This window comes from Macaca fascicularis, chromosome 16 (genome assembly GCF_037993035.2).
Source record: "Macaca fascicularis isolate 582-1 chromosome 16, T2T-MFA8v1.1".
NCBI classification, from domain to species: Eukaryota; Metazoa; Chordata; class Mammalia; order Primates; family Cercopithecidae; genus Macaca; species Macaca fascicularis.
In genome coordinates, this window is record NC_088390.1 from 20,303,480 (window position 1) to 20,331,143 (window position 27,664).

Consider the following 27,664-nt stretch of genomic DNA (forward strand, 5'->3'; position numbering starts at 1 on the left):
TATTCCTAATATAAGCAAAACTGTGTCATTCCAGAGATTTTGGCATGTTGAATGGGCACCATGGTGATCTACAGTCTTCAAGAACAGTACACTTACACCTTCAGTAAGAACTCTAGCTTCCCTGCAGCTTTATTTCCTGAAGGGGTCATGCTGACCAGAGAGGCGGCCACACTGAGCTTCCGAACCACCGTCCCCCCGCTTACAGCTCTGCAAGAGCTCCTTCCGCGAGGAATACCTTCCAGTTGTTCTCACCTTAAATGGTGAGTGTCCTCAGCGTAACAACAAGAGTGAGGCCAAATATTATGACCATAACAAGGTGGGGCCTTTCAGTGTTCAAACCACAAACAAGAAACTCAACAGCATTCCCTGCAACTGTCATTCTATTAGCATTGGTTTATTTTTCATTATAGCCCTAAATATTTATCAAAAAAGTTAAATTTTGGTGATTAAAATTAAGATACCTTTCTTCCATAAGATTTTGATCATTTTTATGTATTTGATATGAAACTGTGCTTCCTGTTGCCAGAAGGCCTTTCCTTCTCTATATGAATAATCTAAATTGTTAATCAATTTAGTTTAAAATAAGAGCTATTATCTTATCTATGGAAATTATTTCCTCCTCTTAAACAAAGTAGCACTTCACCCATATAAAAGCTGATATCCATATCCGCAGCTGCTCTTCATCCATCGGTAGCTGGGAAGTCGCTCGTGTCATCCCTGCATGAAACAGAGAAGTGGAGCGGGAGTTACCCAGCCTGTGCCCCACCAGGGCTTTTTCAGGCGTGCACATTGGAGAGCAAAACCAGCCTTCAACCTTGCCTCATGGCACATGAGAGGAGAAACTTCTGGAAGCACCTCCACACTCTCTGATAGGATCTGGCATAGGCAACAAGAGAGTTGTAAAGTCAAGAGTCTATCTGTGAAGGAGACCATTGTGTGGGTAAAGGGTTTAGATATTGTAGTAAACCACTTCTCTCTTTTCCATGTTCCTTGATTATAGCAGAAACATTAGGAAAGAAATCCTGGTTGTGCAACGAAAAACAAATTATGCAAATGTCAGTAATACATTAAAATGCATTAAAATAAGTCACAGTGAAAGAAGTTATAAAAAATGTTTTCAAGGTTCATCTGTGTTGTAAGAGGTATCAGAACTTCACTCCTTTTCATGCCTAAATTATATTTTATTGTATGTATATACTACATTTTGTTTTTTGAGACGGAGTATTGCTCTGTTGCTTAGCCTGGAGTGCAGTGGCACAATCTCGGCTCACTGCAAGTTTCACCTCCCGGGTTCACGCCATTCTCCTGCCTCAGCCTCCTGAGTAGCTGGGACTACAGGCGCCCATCACCACGCCCGGCTAATTTTTTTGTATTTTTAGTAGAGACAGGGTTTCACTGTGTTAGCCAGGATGGTCTTGATCTCCTGACTTCGTGATCTGGCCATCTTGGCCTCCCAAAGTGCTGGGATTACAGGCATGAGCTACCACGCCCAGCCTATACTACAGTTTTTATTTTTTTATTTATCTGTTTTTTAAAATTATGCTTTATGTTCTAGGGTACATGTGCACAATGTGCAGGTTTGTTACATATGTATACATGTGCCATGTTGGTGCGCTGTACCCATTAACTGTCATTTACATTAGGCATATCTCCTAATGCTATCCCTCCCCCTTCCCCCCACCCCACAACAGTCCCTAGTGTGTGATGTTCCCCTTCCTGTGTCCAAGTGATCTCATTGTTCAATTCCCACCTATGAGCGAGAACATGCAGTGTTTGGTTTTCTATCCTTGTGATAGTTTGCTGAGAATGATGGTTTCCATCTGCATTCATGTCCCTACAAAGGACATGAACTCATCCTTCTTTATGGCTGCATAGCATTCCATCGTGTATATGTGCCACATTTTCTTAATCCAGTCTGTCACTGATGGACATTTGGGTTGGTTCCAAGCCTTTGCTATTGTGAGTAGTGCCGCAATAAAGATACATGTGCATGTGTCTTTATAGCAGCATGATTTATAATCCTTTGGGTATATACCCAGTAATGGGGTGGCTGGGTCAAATGGAATTTCTAGTTCTAGATCCTTGAGGAATTGCCACATTGTCTTCCACAATGGTTGAACTAGTTTATACTCCCACCAACAGTGTAAAAGTGTTCCTGTTTCTCCACATCCTCTCCAGCACCTGTTGTTTCCTGACTTTTTAATGATTCTAACTGGTGTGAGATGGATTCTCATAGTGGTTTTGATTTGCATTTCTCTGATGGCCAGTGATGATGAGCATTTTTTCATGTGTCTGTCGGCTGTATAAATGTCTTCTTTTGAGAAGTGTCTGTTCATTTCCTTCGCCCACTTTTTGATGGGGTTGTTTTTTTCTTATAAATTTGAGTTCTTTGTAGGTTCTGATATTAGCCCTTTGTCAGATGGGTAGATTGCAAAAATTTTCTCCCATTCTGTAGGTTGCCTGTTCACTCTGACAGTAGTTCCTTTTGCTGTGCAGAAGCTCTTTAGTTTAATTAGATCCCATTTGTCAATTTTGGCTTTTGTTGCCATTGCTTTTGATGTTTTAGACATGAAGTCCTTGCCCATGCCTATGTCCTGAATGGTATTGCCTACGTTTTCTTCTAGGGTTTTTATGGTTTTAGGTCTAACATTAGATTAGCTCTAATCCATCTTGAATTAGTTTTTGTATAAGGAGTAAGGAAGGGATTCAGTTTCAGCTTTCCACTTATGGCTAGTCAGTTTTCCCAGCACCATTAATTAGGGAATCCTTTCCCCATTTCGTGTTTTTGTCAGGTTTGTCGAAGATCAGATGGTTGTAGATGTGTGGTATTATTTCTGAGGGCTCTGTTCTGTTCCATTGGTCTATATCTCTGTTTTCTTACCAGTACCATGCTGTTTTGGTTACTGTAGCCTTGTAGTATAGTTTGAAGCCAGGTAGCGTGATGCCTCCAGCTTTGTTCTTTTGACTTAGGATTGTCTTGGCAATGCGGGCTCTTTTGTGGTTCCATATGAACTTTAAAGTAGTTTTTTCCAATTCTGTGAAGAAAGTCATTGGTAGCTTAATGGGGATGGCTACTACAGTTTTTAAATCCAGTCATCTGCTGGGTTGTTTCCACCTTTTGACAATTGTGACTAAAGCTACTATTAACATTTTTTGTTTGTTTGTTTTAAGACGGAGTCTCGCTCTGTTGCCAGGCTGGAGTGCAGTGGCGCGATCTTGGCTCACTGCAAGCTCCGCCTTCCGGGTTCACGCCAATCTCCTGCTTCAGCCTCCCGAGTAGCTGGGACTACAGGCACCCGCTACCACGACCAGCTAATTTTTTGTATTTTTAGTAGAAACGGGGTTTCAATGTATTAGCCAGGATGGTCTCAATCTCCTGACCTCGTGATCCACTCACCTCAGCCTCCCAAAGTGCTGGGATTACAGGCGTGAGCCACTGCACCCGGCCAACATTTTTTTTAAAAAAACAGAAGTTAAATGCTTATAAAAACTGAATGGTAATGCAGTATTGCCTAAGGCTTTGCCATTTAATAATATAAATATCACATTAATGATAACTTAGAGCCTCACTCAGTTTTCATATGCTTAACTTCAGCCTTTTCCTTTATTGAATGAAAATGGAGGGACTTGATTGTTGGTGTTTTTTAAGAGTTGGGTTCTCATTCTGTCATCCAGGCTGGAGTACAGTGGTGCAGTCACAGCTCACTGCCACCTCCAACTCCTGGGCTCAGGGAATCCTCTTGCCTCAGCCTCCTGAGTAGCTGAGACTACAGGGATGCACCAGCATACACAGCTGAAAATGGAGGAACTTGGAAAAAATACTCTTTATTATAACCTATTTGGTCTTGACTTTTGAAATAATTAGAATTGGATTTAAAATTTGATCCTGGAATAGCCATAAATGATCATTATTCCAGGAAAAGTAAATATTGGTGCACCCAAGTAAATGCTTAATAGATTCAAATTTTATTAAATAAATTAAAATGTGCTTTAGAACCTGCATTCACAGTTTAGTACTTCATTGGTTTTACTTTACTTGGCAGCCAAATGTTTATCATAGTGACGATGGGGATATGCTGATGAGAATTATTATAAAATTCTGTTTTGGCCAATTAAAATTGTTACTCCAAGAATGTAAGACTTAGAGCAAAAATTTATAATAAATCCTAAAGAGAAAAGATACACATTCAGCACTGTTCCTCCATAGATCTTGCTAGGACGTAACCTATAGTCAAGGTTTTTTGTTTTGTGTAACAATATTTAGCAATGAGATTGCCAAGTTATCATTGTTATTTGACCATTTAAAATGCCAAACTATCCTCACTGGTTTTCCTTTACCTGGCAGGGAAATGTCTGAGTTATCATAGTGACTACTGGAGACGTGCCAGTGGGAACCCACTCCCACTAGGTACAAAAGAACAAATGCTACAGCAAATTAACCTGAAGGAAAAATCAACATTTGGCTTAAATAGGAATACGTATTTAAAAAGCACCAGAGGCCAGGTGCAATAGCTCATGCCTGTAATCCCAGCACTTTGGGAGGCTGAGGCAGGTGGATCACTTGAGGTCAAGAGTTCAAGACCAGCCTGGCCAAGAAGGTGAAACCTTGTCTCTACTAAAAATACAAAAATTGCCCAGGCTTGGTGGTGGGCGTCTGTAATCCTGGCTACTTGGGAGGCTGAGGCAGAAGAATCACTTGGACCTGGGAGGCCAAGTTTGCAGTGAGCCAAGACTGCACCGTTGCACTCCAGCCTGGGCCACAGGAGTGAAACTTCTTCTCAAAAATAAATAAATAGCACCAGAGTATTTAAATTATGCATTGTCACTTGGTTTTGAAGAATAACTGTTATGTGTTGAATCTGTATATATCATACATTTTTCTGCTTGCATTACAAATTTCCTATTGACATAAGAAAAGCTTTGAGGTTTAAAATATGTATCTTTGTGGATTATACCAATTATAGATACTTAAAACATGAATAAACATGTTAACCAGAATACAAAGAGACAGAATTCTCTTTCATCACAGAGAGAATTCAGTGATTCAATGCTGTCAAATCCCTCATGTTGGAGACAATTTTAGGAAAGCAGAAGAAAGAGTGTTTCCCCCATGACATGGATCCGAGACCCTGTATTGCAAATGCAGGAAGCATTGGCTATTTTGAAAGAAGCTCCTTGTCATATTCATAATTTCCCAGGGAGAGACAAGGTAGAAACTGCTCTCGCCTGAGCTCATATGTCATCCTAAATGCTACCTGTGAGACCACCAGGACCTTCCACGAAAAATGCTTCCACCCTGACTCCCTCACTTGGCCATCAGGCATAATGTAGAAACTTGGCATTTTTCTAAAAATTCAGGAAAGGGGAAATCAAAGCAGACATCAGCTTCACAAATGATATATTAATCAGGGCACAAATATGAAAATTATTATTATTATTGTTAGTCGGAGTCTCGCTCTGTTGCTCAGGCTGGAGTGCAATGAAGTGATCTCGGCTCACTGCAACCTCCCCCTCCCAGCGAGTCTCCTGCCTCAGCCTCCAGAGTAACTGGGATTACAGACGCCCGCCACCACGCCTGGCTGATTTTTGTATTTTTAGTAGAGATGGGGTTTCACCACGTTGGTCAGGCTGGTCTCAAACTCCTGACCTTGCAATCCACGTGCCTCAGCCTCCCAAAGTGCTGGGATTACAGGCTTGAGTCACTGTGCCCGGCCAGAAATTATGTAATGATAAAACTAGAGTTAAGTTTATGGGAAGAAGAGAAAGAAGTATTCGTTTTCTTTTAGCAAATGAATACATTTAAGGCTGTGGCTCGGGTCCTGCCTTGCCTGTGGGTTGAGGTGAGATGTGTCCAGTGCTCCCCGCTACTCTTGCAAACAGGACCTAAATATTCTGCAGAGAGGCATTCTTTCTGGCTGCTGGTCATTTTCCATAAAAACACACTTTACTATTTAGGCATTACATTCCTAATGCCTTTATTATTTTTTCTTCTTCACAAAGAATTACATTGAAATATAAATAAGTTTTCACCTTCTTTCCAGGTGTGCATTCAGACAGTCCCAGTCATTCAGGAGGCTGAGGTGTGAGGATCTCTTGAGCCTGGGAGTTCAAGGCTGCAGTGAGCCATGATTGCATCACTGCACTCCAGCCTGGGTGACAGAGTGAGACCCTGTCTCAGAAACACAGTTAATTCTTTTCTTTTTGCTCATATATAAATTGTACTTTTTAAAAAATATTTAAATATCATTTAGAGCAAATCCCCTTGTGGCATGTTTGTGATTGCTGCTTTGGTACTTGAGACTCAGCCAGGTCTGTTTTGTTCTAAACAACTGCTGGGATCTGTCTTGTTTTTTCAGCGATTTGTACATTGATTCTCCTGGTCATTTCTTTTACCCCTGTGTATAATAGCACAAACCTGGGAATGTTAGAGAAGACACATAAATGGGCATTTAAAATACGTTCAGAAGCACAGTAACTATTAAAACTAGCATGGCTTTCAAACAGATGATGATTAATAAAATTGTGGCTTTTATTTTCCAAACAGGAAATGCTATGAATTTTAGTGCACCGAAAACCAGTGTGTAACAGAGAGTGCAGCCTGACTGAAAGATTTTTAAATTTTGTTTAAAACAGTGTCATAGTGTAGGAAACCAGAAAGAATTGGAAACACAAATGAAAGAAAGAGACTGCTCCCTGCAACTTTTAGCCATGAGAGTAACAGTACACATTTAGATAGAAAAGGCTATGAGATTCCAAAAAATTCAAAGACACTATTGAGTTTCAGAGAATAGCAGGATATAACCCAGTCCTTGGTGGTCAGCTGAACCATATTATGACTGTTTTTTAACATGGAAGAAAGAAGACTCTGCTCCCTATTTAAAAACCTGCAGTTGAGCTGTGTACTCTCTGCCCCAGCTGATAGTCACAGCCTTGTCCTTACTGTGAGCAGAGTGAGGAACTGATCATCTCACTAGTGTGCAAGCTCTCAGACTTGTTCTTTACTAGAGTAGGTGCAGTCTGGGTGCAGTGATGGTTTCTCTCTGTGCCCAGAGGGCGGCTCCCTCCTTCACTGCCAGGACAGATGTCAGTGTGTGTTCTCCCAGCCAGTAGGACAGATGCAGTCAGTGAACAAAACAAACATAGACACACACACACACCTTCCTCCCTCAGCAACCCCAATGCCTGACAACAGAGATGAATCATGCTACTCAAAGTAGAAAGTTGCCATCAGTAAGTGAAACTGACAAAAGGGTATCTTAAAAGACAATTGCTTCAAATTTAATATCTGTAAAGAAATATGCAGCTGATTATGGAGTTGATGAAGAAGTAAACTGCGTGATATAAAGGGGAACATAATAAACATATTAGTAATAATAATTAAAGGGAACATAATGAATTTCATTATATACATTTTTTCTTTTTCTATAAGTTAATATATAAAGGACAATAGCATGGAATTAAAGGTGTTGTGTTTTTATTCAAAAATGACTTTTTTTTTTTTAAACAGAGCCTCCCTCTGTTGCCCAGGCTGGAGTGTAGTGGCATGATTTGGCTCACTGCAATCTCCACCTCCTGGGTTCAAAAGATCCTCATGCCTCAGCTTCTTGAGTAGCTGGGATTACAGATGCCGAGCCACCACACCCAGCCAAAAATATTTTCAAAAGCATGTCTCTCAGGCTATAAAAATTGAAGTTGAAATTAAGCAATGAAGTTTATAGCCTGAAGCAATTAGGTCTATGAAAATAATAAGTATTCATTTTATTTCTAAGTAAAAGAGATAAATCAAAGGCTAATAAAACATTTCATTTGGGATAACTTTCTTTTAAGATGGCTTTCATTCTGATTTTGCTGTTACTTTCAGATCAGTTAATATGTAGAAGACGACTACAATTTGTGTTGAGATTTAGAGTATAAACCAAGTCTCATTTCATTAACTAATACAGACCAACAGGTTGGTTAAGAAAGGAACCATTAATTTTACAAAGAGAGTTGTCCTAAACTGTGACAAGTTTTCCAGTACTTAATTCTTTTTTTTTTTTTGAGACGGAGTCTCACTCTGTCGCCCAGGCTGGAGTGCAGTGGCCAGATCTCAGCTTACTGCAAGCTCCGCCTCCCGGGTTCACGCCATTCTCCTGCCTCAGCCTCCCAGGTAGCTGGGACTACAGGCACCCGCCACCATGCCCAGCTAATTTTTTGTATACTTAGTAGAGATGGGGTTTCACCATGTTAGCCAGGATGGTCTCGATCTCCTGACCTCGTGATCCGCCCGTCTCGGCCTCCCAAAGTACTAGGATTACAGGCGTGAGCCACTGCACCCGGCCTTAATTATTTTTACAACTCATTAGTTTTTTTAAATGGCAAATAAAATTGAATATATGTTATGTAAAACCTGTTTAGAAATAAGCAGATTGTAGAATGATTACATTGCGCTCAGGAACATATGCATACTTATTTTTTGTGGTGAGAACACTTCTTGATTTTCAAGAATACAATACATTAACTGCAGTCACCATGTTGTGTAATGCATCCCTTAAACTTATTCTTCTTGTCTAACTACAATTTTGAATGCTTTCACTGTCTCCCCAAACCCCTGCCTCCCAGCCCCTGGTAACCTCCATTCTACTCTCTGCTTCTGTGAGTTCCATTGTTTACATTCCAATTAAGTCAGATCACGTGGTAGTTGTCTTTTTGTGCCTGGCTCATTTCACTTAACACAATGTGCTCCGTTAACCTCCTGTGAATCACAGGTTCTAACCTGCAATTGCTCTAAGTGTTTTCATTCCCTTTTCATGGTTTCTACTAAGAATTCCAGAGCTCAGCTGCAATGTTTTCACTCTTTTGGAAGTTATTCACTGTTTTTTTTACATCTTATCCACAGACACACAAATAAATTGTCCAGTGCAAGTGCAGCGGCTGTATGCCCTTCCTGTGAAGGCAGGCCGGTTTGACATCTATTAAGCAAATCCATCTCAGCATTCGTAACAGCCTTTATATTGTTTGATATCAAACTCAGCAATTTAAAAACTATGCCTCTGTCTCTGTAAGACTACCTGGGTTGGAGAAGATTTATGCAATATTCAACCCAGCAGATAATGTATATAAAATTATTTCATATGATTTAATGATCTTGAATTAACTGTTTATATGTCATACTTGGAAAAAGCAGGGCAATTATAATGTTTAATAATGACATCTCCATAAAAAGCAATAATTCATATTCTACTTTAAAAATATTTTCTCTTATGTAGAGGAGTAAGTGGCATCCTAGTGGCACCAGAAGGATGTATTGGTGAGCTTGTGCAATGGTCCCTAAGTTAACGCATGTTGCTTTATTTGACTGACACTGATGTTCCCATCTTAGCTTCCGGCAGTTAGGTGGGCAGAAAACCCAAAGTTCGTAACTTTGAACAGTTCCATCAATGTTAGTAACTCAAGGGCCAAAGTGATGGATTAAACAGCCAGTCGAGTCAATCTCTGGTTCACTCTCATGATGACAGAATGCTTTTAGGTAGTGAGGCAGTGCTTAGTCTCAAGGTAGCCTCCCTTCCCCTCATGCATTACCTGGTGTTTGTGGGCAACAGTGTGGATCCTCTATACATGCCTGGGGTTTTGGGTGTGGAAAGGGTGTGCTGATTTGGGTGTGGAAAGGGTGTGCTGGGGTATACCCTGGGGCCTCTGCAAGTGCCTGACCCATAGATGCTCCCTGGGGCCTGGTAACTGGGTGCCCTGGTGGCTTACAGTGTGGAAGTTGGAAACTTCACCATCATCTGTGGCCTGAGCTTGGCCTCAGGGAATATTCCTGGGTGGTGTCAGCTATACATCCTCCTTACTCCATGTCACAGGGGAGCAGCAACTCTCTGAGATGGTGGCATGGGTGGTGAAAGAATTTACCAAGACAGTTGTAGGTAAAGAAAGGCAAATTTATTGGACACCACAGAGCTTATGTGTTTGTGGTGATGTGGGTGTGAACATACAATTATGTATAGTGCATAACGCTTGATGAAAATAATAAATGATGTTAATGTTTTATGTATTTAATATCGTATACTTTTAAATTGTTATTTTAGAGTATATGTTTACTACTCTTTTTTTAAGTTAACTGTGAAGCAGCCTCGGGCAGGTCCTTCAGGAGGTTTCCAGAAGAAGGCATTATTATCAAGGAGATGACAGCTCCATGCCTGTTACTGCCCCTGAAGACCTTCCAGTGGGATAAGATGTGGAGGTAGAAGACAGTGATATTGATGCTCCTGACCTGCTTAGGCTTAGGCAAATGTGTGTGTTTGTGTCTTGGTTTTTAAAAAAAGGTTTTAAAAGTAAAATCAATAAATAATAGAAAAAAGCTCATAGAATAAGGTTAAAAAGAAAGAAAATATTTTTGTATAACTATATAATTTGTGTGGTTTTTTGTTTATTTGTTTGAGACAGGGTCTCACTCTGTCACCCAGACTAGAGGGCAGTGGCACAATCACGGCTCACTGTAGCCTCGACCTCCTGGGCTCCAGAGATCCTCCCACCTCAGGAGGACATCAGTCCTCCAGGCAGACATCAGGCCCCGGTGGACACCAGGCCCCAAGTGGGACACAAGCCCAAGGCGGACATCAGGCCTGAGGAGGACATCCGGCCCCTGGTGAACATTAGGTGCAGGTGTCCAAGCAGGCCCTGAGTGGACATAACAGTGTCTAGGTAAGGAGTTGACCTTGGAGGAGGGTGAGCAGTCAGTAGCCCAGTGGAGTCCTGAGTAGGTCTTACGGAAGGAAGGGGCTGTGGAGACGGAAACTTAAAGAAGCAGACTCACTTACTTGATGACAGACCCGAACAGAACTTAGAACTCTAGTAACCAGGTGCCCATATCCTAGAGTCAGCCCTGTGGCCAGCTTACTTGGTGAGAGACGCTCAAAAGAGAGAGATGTTCTCGTGTTGCATCCCCACTGCCCAAGGCTGCTCCTTCAGGAATGGCAGAAGAGCCTTTTCCGACGATGCTGACGAAGGCTTATCCCTCACCCCAGACGCCTGTGGCCCTTTGTAAAAACGCGCACCCAGGTACCACAGGGCAGCCTCACCTCACCGGAGATCCCATCGGGCCTGCATCTGCACGTTGTCCTTGTCCAAGAGGAGATTCGGGAGCCTATACGGGCACAGGCACATGGTGAGGTGGCCTGCAGTCTGGAAGGCTTTGTGGGGTTGGTGCTTTTCAGCTGGAATTCTTTAAATTCAGTGAGGTTGTTTCTGTGTTTGGAAATTCCAGAGGAAAGTGATTGACGTTGGTGACCTTTCTCCTTTTTCAGCTCCTGCCGCACGTGCAGAGAGAGGGGAACTTCCAGCGCCCCTCTGTGGAGCCAGAACCCACAGCATGGGAGGGGCCCCTCCAGAGGCCATGCTGCAGCTAGAGCAGCAGCTCCAGAGCCCTCCGGGCCCTGCACCGGTACAGCCAAGGACCAGCCCAGTGAGGAGCTGCCCGACCTCAGGCCACCTGCCGTAGTCACTGGCCTCAGCCCTGGAGCTGAGAACATGGCTGGAGATAGAGGTGTTTGAGGACTGGAATTCCTTTAAATTCAGTGAGGTGGTTTCCATGTTTGGAAATTCCAATGGAAAGTGACTGACATGGGTGACCGTTTCCCCTTTTTCAGCTCCTGCGCCATGTGCAGAGAGAGACGAACTTCCAGCGCCCGCTGTGGAGCCAGAGCCCACGGCACGGGGAGGGCCCCTCTAGAGACAGCGCTGCAGCTAGAGGCGGCAGCTCCAGAGCCCTCCGGGCTGTGCACCGGTACAGCCAAGGACCAGCCCAGTGAGGAGCTGCCCGACCTCAGGCCACCTGCCGTAGCCACTGGCCTCAGCCCTGGAGCTGACAGCGTGGCTGGAGATAGAGAGCGGGTGGCCAGCACCACCCTAGACAGCAGCTCCCACACTGCCCCTAGTCCCGGGCATGGTGGGAGCCATGGAGTCAGAGACCAGGGTATGCAGCCTCGGCTCATCTACCTCACTGGAAAGAGGCTTATTTTATTCACCAGAGCCACATCCCAGGTGCAGCAGGACCTTTGCATTCTGCCAGTGCTGGGAGTATCTATCTGCGCACAGGAGGTGCTTGAGAGCAGGAACAGAAGCCTGCAGGAAAGGGTTCCAGCAGCTCCTCCTGCTCCCAGAGTCAGCCTTGTCTTCTATGAGAGCAGGAAAAGAAGCTTGTGAGAAAGGGTTCCAGCAGCTCCTCCTGCTCCCAGAGGCGGCCTCCTGCTCCGGGCGTGGAGGTCTCTCTACTACTGGGCTTCTGGGCTGTTTGCTCCTGATGTGCTCCCCAGGATGGGCTTAATGGGCGGGCAGGGGGTGCGAGGACCAGGGGGCGGCTTCAAAGGGTACAGCAACCAAAGCTTCCAAACTCAGCACTTGTGCTTCGGTCTCTCCATGCTGCCACCTGCCCTAGGATTTATTCATAGTGTTAAATTACCAGTTTATGCAAATGATGTTTCATTAAAGCTCAACTTTTTGAAAGTTCACGCCTTTTTTAGCTCCCTAATGTTAGACGGTGTTTTTGAGGCGATCCTGAATATCTCTGATAGTTGTGTCTTTTTGTTGTGGTTGTTTGTGTGATTGAGTTACCACCAAATCAACTGTTATTGGAAACCTTTCAGGTATGGCTTTTAGAAGACCTTGACCTACTCTTGCCTGTTTTGATTCTCCAGTGTATTGTGGAAAGTGGGATCATGTAGTTTCATGTCTCCAGCAGATAAGTCACCTTTTGCCATCAAGGTTTTGGAATCAGAGTTTCCAAAAATTATGTGTGCAAGTTGACAGGCTGGCACTTTAGCTAATCTGGGTGTCAAAACAGAATGCCATAGACTAGGAAGCATAGAAAATTGATTTCTCACAGTTCTGGAGATGGTAAAATCCAAGGTCAGATGTTCAGCAGATTCTGTGTCCGCAGAGGGCTGGCTTCCTGGTTCATAGACAGCCATCTTTTTCCTGTGTCCTTACATGACAGAAGGGATGAGGGAGCTCTCTGCAGTCCCTTTGATAGGGGCACCAATTCCATTCACGAGGTCCCTGCCTTCATGAACTTATTCACCTGCCAAGGCCCCTCCTCCAAATACCATCTCATAGAATTAGAATTTGACACATGAATTTGAGGAGGACAGTAACATTTGGTTTATAGCATCATGTCACTCCAAGCCATATGCACTCACAGGAAATCTATAATCTTCTATTAAGTATTTCCTGGTCCTTTCTGGGTTTAGAGATTTTTTTTTTTTTTTTTTTTTGGCTTTAAGAAAAATGATCTTTTATTTGATCCAGGGTTTTTTCACAGAAAAGCACTGTGAGTTCACACACTTGCTAAAAAGATACAGAAATGAGAGTGGCTTTTCTCTCTTTTTTTTTTTTTTTTGAGACGGAGTTTTGCTCTTGTTGCCTAGGCTGGAGTGCAGTGGCACGATCTCAGTTCACTGCAACCTCCACCTACTGGGTTCAAGCAATTCTCCTGCCTCAGCCTCCTGAGTAGCTGGGACAACAGGTGCGCACCACCATGCCTGGCTAATTTTTTTTATTTTTAGGAGAGATGGGGTTTCACCATGTTGGTCAGGCTGGTCTCGAACTCCTGACCTCCTGATCTGCCCGCCTCAGCCTCCCAAAGTGCTGGGATTACAGGCGTGAGCCACCGCGCCCAGCCAGGTTCATGTTCTTAAGCGGCACACTATTTGCTATGGCAGCAAGACCAAAAGGCTTAAGTACCAAAAATGTACATTAACTACAAACAGCTTCACGTAAACAAAACAATGTGACCATCTATATGTGACAGTAACTCATATGCCCAAAATATTTTTAACTGAGATTGAAATCAATTTCTGCATAACAAATGTTATCACTGTATTGAGATGATAACATTATTTGTATATAAATACTATAAATAATAACGTATTTAAGTTATTCAACAAATAATTCTTTGGAATCTACAAAATGCTGGTTTCTGTTATAGACCCTGAATGTAGAATTGATAGAAAATATAGTATTTGTTCTTAGAGAGTGGTAGACTAAAAAAAAAACAAAATGTATATTGGGTAGAGGTTGTGCTGCTGAAAACAGGCAGAGACTGAGTTGCTAACACAAAAATCATGAAACCCAGTGTGATTATTTTTAATAATCGTTGATATTTTAATACAGGTCTCTTGTTTTTTCTCATGGAAACATATGACAATATGGAATTTCTGGGTGTTTGGTATCTGAACGTTTAAGTGTAACAAGTATGACCAGTTTTCCGAAGAAATTTTACCAGTTTACTTGTCCATCAGTGACTCATATTACATGAAACCACGTCCTCTCCAACAACCTCTAGTATCAGTCTTCGTAAAGTTTTTCAATTAAATGGGCGTAGGTTTTGCAGATGATTATTATATTATTAAAGGATAGTAGAATACCTAGCTTAAAAAAAAGCAGGGCATGCCGAGGCACATGTTTAGCGTGTGTCCTGATCCCAGAATTAAAACTAATCCAATTTGTGCCTCTGCTGTTCAATAAAAAATTTCCTTAGAAATCCAGAGGTCAGGCTGGGCACGGTGGCTCAAGCCTGTAGTCCCAGCACTTTGGGAGGCTAAGGTGGGTGGATCACGAGGTCAGGAGTTCAAGAACAGCCTGGCCAATGTGGTGAAACTCCGTCTCTACAAAAAATACAAAACTTAGCTAGATAGCTAGGCATGGTGTTACATACCTGTAGTCCCAGCTGCTCGGGAGGCTGAGGCAGGAGAATCGCTTGAACCCAGGAGATGGAGGTTGCAGTGAGCCAAGATCAAGCCACTGCACTCCAGCCTGCATGATAGAGCAAGACTCCATCTTAAAAAAAAAAAAGAATCCAGAGGTCAGACATTCCTTTGAGCAAGGACTCCAATATGGTTTCTTGCCTACTCACTCCAACAAAATTGCTCTTCTCAAAGCACAAACAATAGTCATATTGTTAAATTATGAATTGCAGCATAATTCCTCAGCCTTTGTCTTAATTTATGTATCAGCAGCATTTGACACAGGTGATCTCTCCCTCCTTTTTGCAAAACTTTCTTTGACAGAATTCCAGAACACTTAACCCACTTTCCCCCAACATTTTTTATAATTACCCCTGGTCCTTTTTTCTGTTTTTTTCTCACTTTTACTACTTTTTAAATGTTAGAGAACTTGGCTCAGGACCTGGACTTACCTTTCTTTGCTTCGCTTTTTTACTAATTTTTGTGTCATTAATTTCCGGATATTTCATATTACACGTCAACACTGAACTACACCCAACACCGCCTGACTTCTTCACTTGGGTGTCAGTCAGGAATCTCAACATGAAGGCCCACATGGAGCCACCGATACTCCCCAAACTTGCTCTTCCCCTTTCTGTTTAATGACAACTCCCATTTTATAGTTTCTCAGCTCAATATTCTTGGTGTCCCCTTTTAGTTCTCTCTGTATCTGTCTGGTTCTCATTCTCTCTCTCTCTCTCTCTCTCTCTCTCTCTCTCTCTGTCTCTATCTCTCCTTCACACACACACGCACACACACACACACACACACATTTTCAGATCTGTTGTGTATGGAAAATCTGCCAACTTTACCTTTAAAGTGCAGTAATTCCAAATGGTGTTTTCAAATTCACCTTCCCACCCTCACCACTTGGTAACTACAGTATCTCCCTCCCACGGTCAGGGCTCTACTGCAGGGATTTCTTGGGGAACTAATGAGAACTATTACACATTCTTATTTCAGGGACCCTCAAAATTATAGGCCAGCCATATTCTATACGAATTCAAGCTTTCATCATTGCCCTTTTCTTCAATCCAGTCTCTACACAGCAACCACAGTATGCAATGTTTAGAATTCCAAGCCGTATCATAACACTCCTTTTTTTTTTTTTTTTTTTTAGACAGAGTTTGGTTCTTGTTACCCAGGCTGGAGTGCAGTGGCACAATCTCAGCTCACCGCAACCTCTGCATCCCGGGTTCAAGCAATTCTCCTGCCTCAGCCTCCCGAGTAGCTGGATCACAGGCGTGCATCACCACACCCAACTAATTTTTTGTATTCTTAGTAGAGACGGGGTTTCTCCATGTTGGTCAGACGGGTCTCGAACTCCCAACCTCAGGTGATCCGCCCACCTTGGCCTCCCAAAAGTGCTGGGATTACAGGCGTAAGCCACACACACCCGGCCAACACTCCTGTTTCAAAGGACCTGCTCCATTACTTCTTTTCTCCCTCATTAGAATTTAAGCCTAACAAACCTGGGTAGCTTCCATACTTTTCCACTGATCTATCTCCATGAGCTGGAGATCACTTAGTGTAAAGTAAATAATCAGTAAATATTTCCAAATAACAGAATCAATTATTAATCGTTTTCTTTCCTTGAGTATACATCTGGACTTTTAAAAATCAAGAAAATAGATTGGTCAAGAGAATTTCCTGTGTTTTGATTTTCTTATCCATTGATTAGATTAGCTGTGTTAGTATAGATTTCAGTGTGGGAAGCTGTAAGCCTTTCCTAAATTTTAAAATGAAAGGCATGGAATTTGAATATCCATTCCTTTTATTTAAGGAATTAAAAAAGGCAAGCTTATCTTTTAAAATATATTTTATATATGTAAACAATCTAAATGTATTTTTCTCCTTATCCCTGAATACTTTTTCAAGTTATTCATCTCCTCGTTTTAAAAAATCTACCTCGATAACATTTTAAAATATATATGCAACTTCATTAAGAATATCTTTGTGTTCCACTGAATAGCTTGTCAAATAATACATTAGCAGTACAATTTCCTCATAATTCTTAGATTTGTTTGATTAAATTTATAGATTTCCTGCTCTCAGCTCATAAATTCATTCAAGTATAATACATCCTACTTGATCTTTGTGGAGTTTTCATAGCATACATTTAGTATTGAAATTGGTTTTTGATATTCGAATCAACTTTATAATTGTATTGTTGGTTAGATTGGTTGGTAGAATCCTTTTTTGTTTTGGTTTTGTTGTTTATTCATCACAGAGTGGCTTTGCTACTGTAAAGCTTGAAACATTTTCTTTTTTGTTTTCCTTCCTTTCTTCGTTTTTTCTTCCTTCTTTCCTTTCTTTCCTTCTTTCTCTTTCCCTCTTCCACTCCCTCCCTTCCTTTCTTCCTTCCCTCCCTCCTTCCTTCCTTCCTTTTTCTTTCTTTCTCTCTCTCTCTTTCCTTCTTCAGATTTTGCTCTATTGCCCAGGCTGGAGTGCAGTGGTGTTAACAAGACTCAAATTTTTTTTAACAGAAATGTATCTATCTTACATTAACCACATTTCAATGTAACCAATAGTTCTTTTTTTTTTTTTTTTTTTGAGATGGAGTCTGGCTCTGTCGTCCAGGCTGGAGTGCAGTGGCCAGATCTCAGCTCACTGCAAGCTCCGCCTCCCGGGTTTACGCCATTCTCCTGCCTCAGCCTCCTGAGTAGCTGGGACTACAGGCGCCCGCCACCTCGCCCGGCTAGTTTTTTGTATTTTTTAGTAGAGACGGGGTTTCACTGTGTTAGCCAGGATGGTCTCGATCTCCTGACCTCGTGATTCGCCTGTCTCGGCCTCCCAAAGTGCTGGGATTACAGGCTTGAGCCACCGCGCCCGGCCCAATATTTATTTTAAGTGAAAAATTAAATGTTTACTATTTGTTAGCCTCGACACTTTACCTTCTGCAGCCTCAATTTTTCTGGCTCTAGCAATCTTCCCATCTCACTCAGCCTCTTAAGTAACTGGGACTACAGGTAGTGCCACCATGACTGGCAAATTTTTGTAATTTTTTGTAGAGATGGGTTTCACCATGTTGCCCAGGCTGGTCTCGAATGCCTGGACTTAAGTGATCCTCCCACCTCAGCTTCCCAAAGTGCTGGGATTATAGGCATGAGCCACCATGTCCAGCCAAAAGGTTGAAACATTTTCTAAATTTGAAAACAAAGTGCATGTCAGTTAAATACTTATTCCTTAAAATTTGGAAGACATGTTAACACCATATAAACCCAGAGCCTGAATTTTTAGATTAGTAACAAGTAGATATTTTCAATTTCTTCTAAAGTTTAAAAAAAAATAAATATTTTATATTCAGAGAATTCTTGATAACAGAAGGTAAACATTTTTCACTTAAAAGAAATGTGATTACTTTGAAAAGAAATTTGGTTATTGTAAGTAAATTTTTGTTTAAAAAATAATTTAAGGAAAATAATGCTCAAAGAGCATGGTCATGGCATTTATTCCAGAGGGAGGAAGTTTACCCTGATCTGCCTGTAACAACAAAAGTATATGGATCAAGATAATTCTATAGAGACATAAATTCAAAGATAGCATATAATTTATTTTAAAAATGAAGATAATTTTTTGATACATGTTTTAAATGTAAGAGAACAAACCCCATAAAAAAATGAACTTTGGGAGGATATAAACAAGTACTGAGAACAGTGTGAGGAATAAAATTCTCATCCTGGCTTGGAGTGGGCAGAACCTCAGACTGAGAACAAGCCCACTATGGTGGTGTTAGGGCCCCTCTGTATAAAAACTCTTCTCATTACTGAGAATTGAAGTCTCAGGGAAAAAAAAACAGTATTAACCTCAACACGAAATGATTGGTTCATCATTTGATATACCCTGTGCCTTTATAACATGTTCAATTGTGTTGTCATTCTATAAATTTTATCATTTGTTACATTTAAAACCAGAATAATTTCAAATTTGAAGTGAATAAGTCCCTTAGAGAAACAAATTTCAAAATACCACACCCTATCTATCCACATCTATATCATCTATGTCTGCGTTAGGCCATTTTTTGTATTGCAAAAAGCAAAAACATCCTTCTAGGCCTTCTAAACTTTATAGGATAACACAAACATTGATGCAATGGTGATAGACAAAGATGGATGTTAATATTATTTGGAAACAGTTTCATTTATAGTGTTATGAGCAAACCATCAAGGGTTTGGTGGTCTTAGGCATTATTTCCCACTAGGGTCTATACCTTTGCATGTGAAAAGTAGGTACTAGAGGAAGAGCGAAGAGAGAGCACTGTCACTGTTCCCAGAGAACTGGACTAGAGAAATACGAAATCGCGTAGAGAATGATTGTGCACGCAGCGCTTTTCTCTGGGGAAGCTGTCTCATTATTTCGGTTGTATATTTTTACTACAATGATAAATTACTGGTTTTGAGTTTAGATGTGTTCATTAAATATAGGTGAATGTTATGGTCCCGAAATGTTAGGATGATACATAGAACTTGTGGGAAATTGTCGGTCACTCACATAACCAAGGAGAAAGAGAAGACAACCGTGGGTATCTTGCATCGTGATGTGATCTTGAATTGACCGATTAAGACAGCCAATGCGAGCTACCCACATTGCAGCAACTGAAATTTCCAAAACAGATAATTACAATGTGCTAAGATCAGTTCATATGAAACACACATATTTGACGTGAACATTTTAAGTTTGAGTATCCGGTGTGTATGGGCGTTTTGTTTTTGTTTTTTGAGACAGAGTCTTGCTCAGTTGCCCAGGCTGGAGTGCAGTGGTGCAATCTCGGCTCTCTGCAACTCTACCTCCCTGGTTCAAGCAATACTCCTGCCTCAGCCTCCCGAGTAGCTGGGATTACAGGCACCTGCCACCACACCTGGCTAATTTTTGTATTTTTAGTAGAGACGCGGTTTCTCCATGTTGGCCAGAATGGTGTCCAACTCCTGATCTCAGGTAATCCTCCCGCCTCGGCCTCCCAAAGTTCTGGGAGCGTATCAGTTTAAGCCCGCTGCTTGCCTTGGTGTGCAGAGCGCTGCCTCTGAACTGGGGTTGCACATTCCTAGGGAACGCAGCACGCCCTCTTTGCAGGGGAGCCGCCAGCTCTCCCGGTGCAGGAAAGAAGTCTGCTTATCTCTAATCTTAAAAATTAGGGATGGCCTGCGTGGCGGCTCACGCCTGTAATCCCCAGTACTTTGGGAGGCCGGGGCCGGCGGATCACGAGGTCAGGAGTTGGTGACCAGTCGGGCCAACATGGTGAAACCCCGTCTCTACTAAAAATACAAAAATTAGCCGGGCGCCGTGGTGCGCGCCTGTAGTCCCAGCTACTCGGGAGGCTGAGGCACAAGAAGCGCTTGAACCCGAGAGACGGAGGTTGCAGTGAATCGAGATCATGCCACTGCACTCCAGCCTGGGCAACAAAGCGAGACCTTGCCTTAAAAAAAAAAAAAAAAATTAACGGATACCTGTTTTACTTGTTTTCCAGACTTGCCTCTGGCTTGATCAGGGCATATAACTATGTATTTTTTGTATCTGTGTAACAAAAATATGTTGGTTTTTAAAAATATAAAAGGAGCCCCCGGCCCGCAGCTGCTTGGAGCCGGAGGCTGCGCTTGAACAGGCCAGGGAGCCACGAGGCAGCGCAGAACCTGAGTCCAGAGAAACGACCTGGAAACGGAGCTTCTCGCAGAATGCGGCGGGGACAGCAGCTGCCGAGCAGGGGCTGTGGAAATCACTGGCCCCTGAGCCCCGGCGCCGCGCGGGGTGACGCAAGGGTTAGCGGGGGTGGCCGGAAGAGCTCAGGGAGCACGGCCCCCAGGCGCAGGCGCGCGGCGCTCCCCCGCGCTGTGACGTCATTGATGACCCGCGCAGACACCGCCTCAATACAGGCACCTCCCTCTCAGCGCTAGAGCCCAGACCACTGCCAGGGAAGTGGCCCTGCCAGTCGTGTGGCCCTGCCAGGCGCTCCTGCTTCTGCTTGCGGGGTCGCTCGCCAGGAAAATTGTATGTGGCATGTCCCCTAAAAGCACTCGCATTTCAGGGTAAAATGTTTGAATTATGTTGCAGCCCTTTAAAATAATCGCTGATCATTATTGATTTCCTCAGGTATTTATTGTCACAATGTTAATCATGATGACCTCGCTCGGTATTAATGTGCATGTCCCAACTAGTTCTTGCAGTGATTGATTGCACAATTATTGTAAGGGTTACCAGTTTTCCTAATGCCTCCTACTTGGCAGGAGTTTGGGTTGCATTTTTGCAGATACAGGGTGCAGTAGGTACACTTGTCCTCTGCCTTCCGGGTCAAAATCAGTCCTGTTTAAATCTCGCAGGCTACTTGACCTCCTTGCTCGCAGTTTTCATCCATAGTCTCAATATGCCAACCTTATTAATCTTTTAAAGACTACTCATCTAATACAGGTGACTGTATTTTAAATATGGATGGAAGTTGGCCTGTGAGGAAATACATTTTTTTAAAGGCAACCAACAAGTACTAGTTCTTTTTTTTTTTTTTGAGACCGAGTCCCGCCCTGTCGCCCAGGCTGGAGTGCAGTGGCCAGATCTCAGCTCACTGCAAGCTCCGCCTCCCGGGTTCACGGCATTCTCCTGCCTCAGCCTCCCGAGTAGCTGGGGCTACAGACGCCCGCCACCTCGCCCGGCTAGTTTTTTGTATTTTTAGTAGAGACGGGGTTTCACCGGGTTAGCCAGGACGGTCTCGATCTCCTGATCTCGTGATCCACCCGTCTTGGCCTCCCAAAGTGCTGGGATTACAGGCTTGAGCCACCGCGCCCGGCCCAAGTACTAGTTCTTAACTAAAAAGTGGGGGCAAGCTGAGAAACTAAAACAGAAAAGGAAATTTTACCAGTTCGAAATAGCTCCATTCTTGGAATTCACAGAATTTTCATAACCTCTGACTCTCAGAGGGCATGAAGTGAATAATCTTCTCTAGATTACAAAAATATATAGATGACAGGTTTGCCTATGAAACTTCAGTACTACAAAAAACGTAAAATATTTAAATATATGAGATTTAAATATATTTAAAATTATTAAAGTAATATAAACATTTTTAAATGACTGTTGTTTTTCTGGTTATTTTCTTTTCTACTAGTATTTTTTTTCTGTAAAAATTGTAAAACTATATCAGCAACTTCTAACGCCAAAAAAAGTAAAAACTAGTGTGTGTATAAATGCACTCCATATCTCTTCCTTATGCTTTTATCTTTTGTCTCCCGATGACCCTAACTCAAACAATCACACACATGAGGAGGACACTTTCTCCATGTGTAAGTATTATTCTTCAACTCTTGGTTATCTAATTACCAAAGTACACTTTACCATATATTCCAGTTTGTCAAGGATGACAGCCCTTGCATTCAAATTTTCGATTTGTGTTTGCTTTACATTATATTAGCTGAAATTTTAACCTACTATCATACAGGTTAGGGAATGTCAGATAAACTTTAGTCAATAGATAACCACCATTATTTCAGTAGATCATTTCAGTAGGGCATTTCAACCTAATATATAGCAACGGCATAGAAATATTGCCTTTTTGTTAGTATTTCCACATTTTATTTTTAAATAAACTTTCAAAAATATTAAAATGCACGTATTCAGAATAAATATGTTTTAAATTAAATAAATTTTAAATTAAAGATATCAGAGACAATGTAGTAGGAAAAGCATAAGGCTAGAGAGAGAGAACAATACACTGCAACGATGATGAGAGAATAATATAAAATGAGACCCCTTTCTACTCTAATCATATGGAAATAGCACAGATACATATCACCAACCACATCAAAACATAGTCTCCCTGGTGTGCAAACTGTTCACTGAAATAAAGTTTCTTTTCTCCAAATTCCTTTTCAGAAACCTATTGTTCACATTAGCAGCTCTAGTTAAAGCAGTAGAACAATCCAAAAGACATAAAAAAATCATTTTCAAGTAATTAAAGAGCAAATGGACAGATAAAAAATAATGGTAAATGAGCAGTATAATATAAAAATAGACTAGAAAAAAAGTTGTCAAATAATTATTAGGACTATAAGAAAGAGTAATAAGTGATGTAACAGAAAAGCAAATGATATAAATCTGAAGATATACTTAAAATGGAAAAAATACACAAATTACTTCATAATGAGCACAGAGAAATAGGTGGAAAATAGGAAATTATATTAAAGTAAATAAATGATAAAAAAAAAAAAAAAAAAAAGATCCAGGCCAGGCATGGTGACTCACTCCTATAATCCCAGCATTTTGGGAGGCTGAGGCAGGTGGATGACTTGAGCTCAGGAGTTGGAGACAAACCTAGGCAACAAGGCTGGACCCCATCTCTACAAAAAAATACAAAAAGTTAGCAGGCTTGGTTGCACCTGTGGTTCCAGCTACTCAGGACGCTAAGGAGGGAGGATCGCTGAAACTCAGAAGTTTGAGGCTGCAGTGAGTTGTGATCTCACCACTGCACCGCAGCCTGGGTGACACAGCAAGACCCTGTCTAAAAAGAAAAATAAAGAAACAAAAAGATCCAATAAATGTCTGATGAAATTTATCAATCATAAAACACTACTAACAGAAACATCAAAGGAGAAATTACGGTAGGAAGGAAATTCATCTCGGGAAAGATTTGGAAAGCAAAACAAAGTAATTAGTTAATACTAGTAAATATACTAATATATTTAAGAGACTATTGGCTCTAAAAATAATTCAATACAAATTGGACCTAAAATTTTAATCAAAAATAGTAAGGCAGATTCAAAGAAATATTTGGTTTTACCACATATTGGGGAAAAGATATTTATTAACTCTAGGTTTTGTTAAAGTATTTATGCAAGCCAAAAATTTACAAACATTCTAAAAATGCAGAAAGGAAATATGTAAGTATAAAAAATGACAGAAATAGAATTCAAAAAATAAGCAAATAAATAAAATATTTAATGGAAATAATAAAGAACAGAACTGGGGAAAAATAAGTTAATAGAAATCATACTAAATAAAACTAAAAGTCACAAAATAGCAACATAACATTTCAGTAACCAGAAGAATTGTAAACAGGCTATACAAACCAATTACTAAAAACAAAATTCTGAAATTACTTGAAAAATTAATATCCAGCTACAATTATTATGACACAAAAAGTGAATTACATACATTCTTTCACTTCAGAATAAACTGGAGTAATAGTAACCAGATTTACTTCACACCTTATGATCTAGAAAACTAGAAAAGTATATGAAAACAATTTTCATAAACATTGTAAAATAGGACTGTGCAGAATTGGGATCTATGAGGTAAAGGAAATAAGAAAGCTGAGTGTGAAAATATTACCAGTTTACCCCCTGGAAACTGTTTCCAGACCGTGAAGCGGAGAATGGCAACCCCAGCACGGCCTACCAGTCTGGTAGCATTTGGAAGACAGCAATGAGAATTCAGGAAAACAGAAAAATGTTACATTAGGGGGAAAGTACTGGAGAAAAGGAATCTGCAAAAGAAAACAATATTTTAATAACAATGAATACCACATAAAGTTAAGAGTTATAAAACCATTATTTCGTTAACCTGATTTCAACAAATGTCTTTATACTGATCATTTTTCTAGTGTTATTTACAAAAGTAATAAACCATTTGTTTCCACACAATCATTAGTTCCACTTTTTTTTTTTTTTTTTTTTTTTTTTTTTTTTTTTTTTTTTTGGAGACGGACTCTCTCTCTGTTGCTCAGGCTGGAGTGCACTGGCACGAACTCAGTTCACTGTAACCTCTGCCTCCCAGGTTCAAGCGATTCTCCTGCCTCAGCCTCCCGAGTAGCTGGGATTACAGGCGCCCGCCACCACGCCCGGCTAATCCGGCTAATTTTTGTGTTTTAGTAGAGACGGGGTTTCACCACGTTAGCCAGGCTGGTCTTGAACTCCTGACCTCAGGTGATCCACCTGCCTCGGCCTCCCGAAGTGCTGGGATTACAGGCGTGAGCCACCGCACCCAGCCTACTTACACTTTTAGTTTTGTCTGAGAAAATATATATTATACACATTTGTTTTTTTTTAATTTTGTATAAAGTTATGGGGCACAATTGTAATTTTGTTACATGGATAGTTTGCTGCATGGAGTGAAGTCAGGGATTTTTGAATATCCATCACTGGAATAATATGCATTGCACCCATTAGTAATTTTGCATCTTGCACCCCCAACCCTTCCAAGTCTCCATCTTTTTACATGCTACGTCCAAGTGTACACATTATTTCGCTCCCACTGATGAGAATGTGGGGTGTTTGTCTTTCTGTGTCTCAGTTGTTTCATTTAAGGTAATGGCCTCCAGTTCCATCCATTGCTGCAATAAACATGATTTCATTTGAAAATACACATATATGTATACATAGAATTTTTTAAATTATCTTTAAAATTTTTACTTCTTTCTGGTTATTTCCTCAAGGTCATCCAAGTATCTCCTGCAGCTGAATCTCTCGGTACACCTCTGCAGCCCTCTGTACCCCAATCTAAATTTTTATTTTTATTTATTTATTTATTGAAACAGAGTCTCACTATGTGTCGCTGAGGCTGGAGTGCAGTGTCGCAATCTTGGCTCACTGCAACCTCTGCCTCCCGGGCTCAAGCAATTCTCGTGCCTCAGCCTCCCGAGTATCTGTGACTACAGGCGTGCGCTACCATGCCCGACTAATTTTTGTATTTTTAGTAGAGATGGGTTTTCACCCATGTTGGCCAGACTGGTCTCGAACTCCTGACCTCAAGTGATCCAACTAACTCAGCCTCCCAAAGTGCTGGGATTATAGTCATGAGCCACCGGCCCAACCCCACTCTAAATTTTTAAAATTATTCTTGAATAAGTAAAAGTAATATGAATCATCTTGTGCTTTTTTAAAAGTTCTTGAGTAAAATGTAATGGTTTACATTTCATTGACAAATTTATCAGTCCAATTCTGCTTTACAATGCCATCCCTTGGGAACCACAGCTTATTCTCTAAAAAGAGTTGAAGATACACATTTAGTTATAATTATTTAACATGAAAAATGCATCTATTCCAAGCCTAACCTGAGAGATACAGATAATATACACTTCTATAATTGAGCTATAAAGTACATTTATCCTTAGGATAAATGTTTAAAACTAGAATCTGTAGAGAACCAAGATCACATGTACAACCAATAAATATATATATTTTTGTAAAGTATGTAAAAATAGCATTGAAAAGAATTTAAATCAGGCAATTTGTGAGTGGAAGGAGAGATGGCAAAAGTCTTTATTAACAAAATAATCATAGTTATGGAAATGTTATTACATGCGGGTGGCCACATTCTCAGTATGTTAAATGTATTGGTTTATTTAAAACAAGAATCTCATGAGATATTAATATTTCTCCCATTTTAAAGATGAGGCTCAGAGAGATTAGAACTTGCCCAAGCTCATACAGTGAGTGACCCTTGCAGCCCAGCAATGAACCCAGTCAGTGACGTTCCGACATCATGATGAAAATGTGACTCTTAGGAAAAAAAAAAAAAAAACAGATAATTATCTTCACCAGTGGTGATCCTTAAACTTGTTACGAGCAGTTTTAGAATCTCTGGTACGATGAGAATAATCAGGCTTATCTCCATAATGTATTTGAAAGGCGAATTGTTTTTTGGAGTGGTTATAAATGAAGCTGAGAAATTGACAGTAAGCATAGGACGGGCAGAAAGCAAAATGACTATCTTACATACTGATGCATTGATGCATTGAAACATAATCTGCCCGAAGAAAAATATTTCATTTTGAATAGACAAGCCTATCTGTGTCAACTGAAACTTGGCCAGGTTTCTGTTCTCCTTTGTTTTGCATTATTTTCAATTGAATGGAAAAATATTGTTACTAAATTGGTTAAAATTATTACAGGAAGAATGTTTGGAAGTATAAAGTAATTTATACAGAATTTCTATGTTACATTATCTGATTGAGACAGTTAAGCGAAACAGTGTCAAATTTCTTTTTTTTTTTTTTTTTTTCTGAGACAGAGTCTTGCTCTGTGGCCCAGAACTGGAGTGCAATGGCACGATCTTGGCTCACTGCAACCTCTGCCTCCTGGGTTCAAGCGATTCTCCTGCCTTAGCCTCCAGAGTAGCTGGGATTATAGGCACATGCCACCACGCCCGGCTAATTTTCGTATTTTTAGTAGAGACAGGGTTTCACCATGTTGGTCAGGCTGGTCTCGAACTCCAGACCTTGTGACCCTCCCTCCTCAGCCTCCCAAAGTGCTGGGATTACCGGCGTGAGCCACCTCGCCCAGACAACAATGTTAACTTTCTTATTTTTTTTTTTTTTTTGAGATAAGGTTTCACTCTTGTTACCCAGGCTGGAGCCACCGTGCCCCGCCACAATGTTAAATTTCAATAGCTTCAAGTGTACTCATTAATTATCCTCTATGAAAAATGTTTATTCTGAAATAATTAAAATTCAAAAATAAATTGATTCAATATATAGTTTAATTTTATTTCGCAAGTTTTGTTTTGTTTTGTTTTTGAGATGGAGTCTTGCTCTGTCTCACAGGCTGGAGTGCAATGACCTGATCTCCACTCACTTCAACCTCCGCCTCCTGGGTTCAAGGGATTCTCCTATTTCAGCCTCCTGAGTAGCTGGGATTACAGGCCTGCGCCACTACATCCGGCTAATTTTTGTATTTTTAGTAGAGACAGGGTTTCACCATGTTGGTCAGGCTAGTCTCAAACTCCTGACCTCAGGTGATCCACCTGCCTTGGACTCCCAGAGTGCTGGCATTACAGGCGTGAGTCACCGTGCCCGGCCATTTAACAAGTATTTTTATGTTAATAGTGGCAAGATTTAAAGTATATGTATTAAAAGTATACCTACTGCCTATGATTATTTCATATGTATGCATCTTAAATAAATAGAAATATAGCAAGAAAAACATGTA

The 27,664-nt window shown here is 41.0% G+C and overlaps 1 long non-coding RNA gene across 1 annotated transcript; it reads right to left on the bottom strand.

Moving 5' to 3' along the window:
- Positions 1–584: 584 nt before the first annotated feature.
- On the bottom strand, positions 585–20,545 carry LOC135967964 (uncharacterized). The gene is made up of 4 exons (XR_010582337.2): positions 20,204–20,545; positions 19,251–19,354; positions 14,693–14,814; positions 585–717 (listed from the first exon to the last, which is right to left on the bottom strand). It is a non-coding gene; the product is annotated as an uncharacterized lncRNA (long non-coding RNA).
- Positions 20,546–27,664: the final 7,119 nt, after the last annotated feature.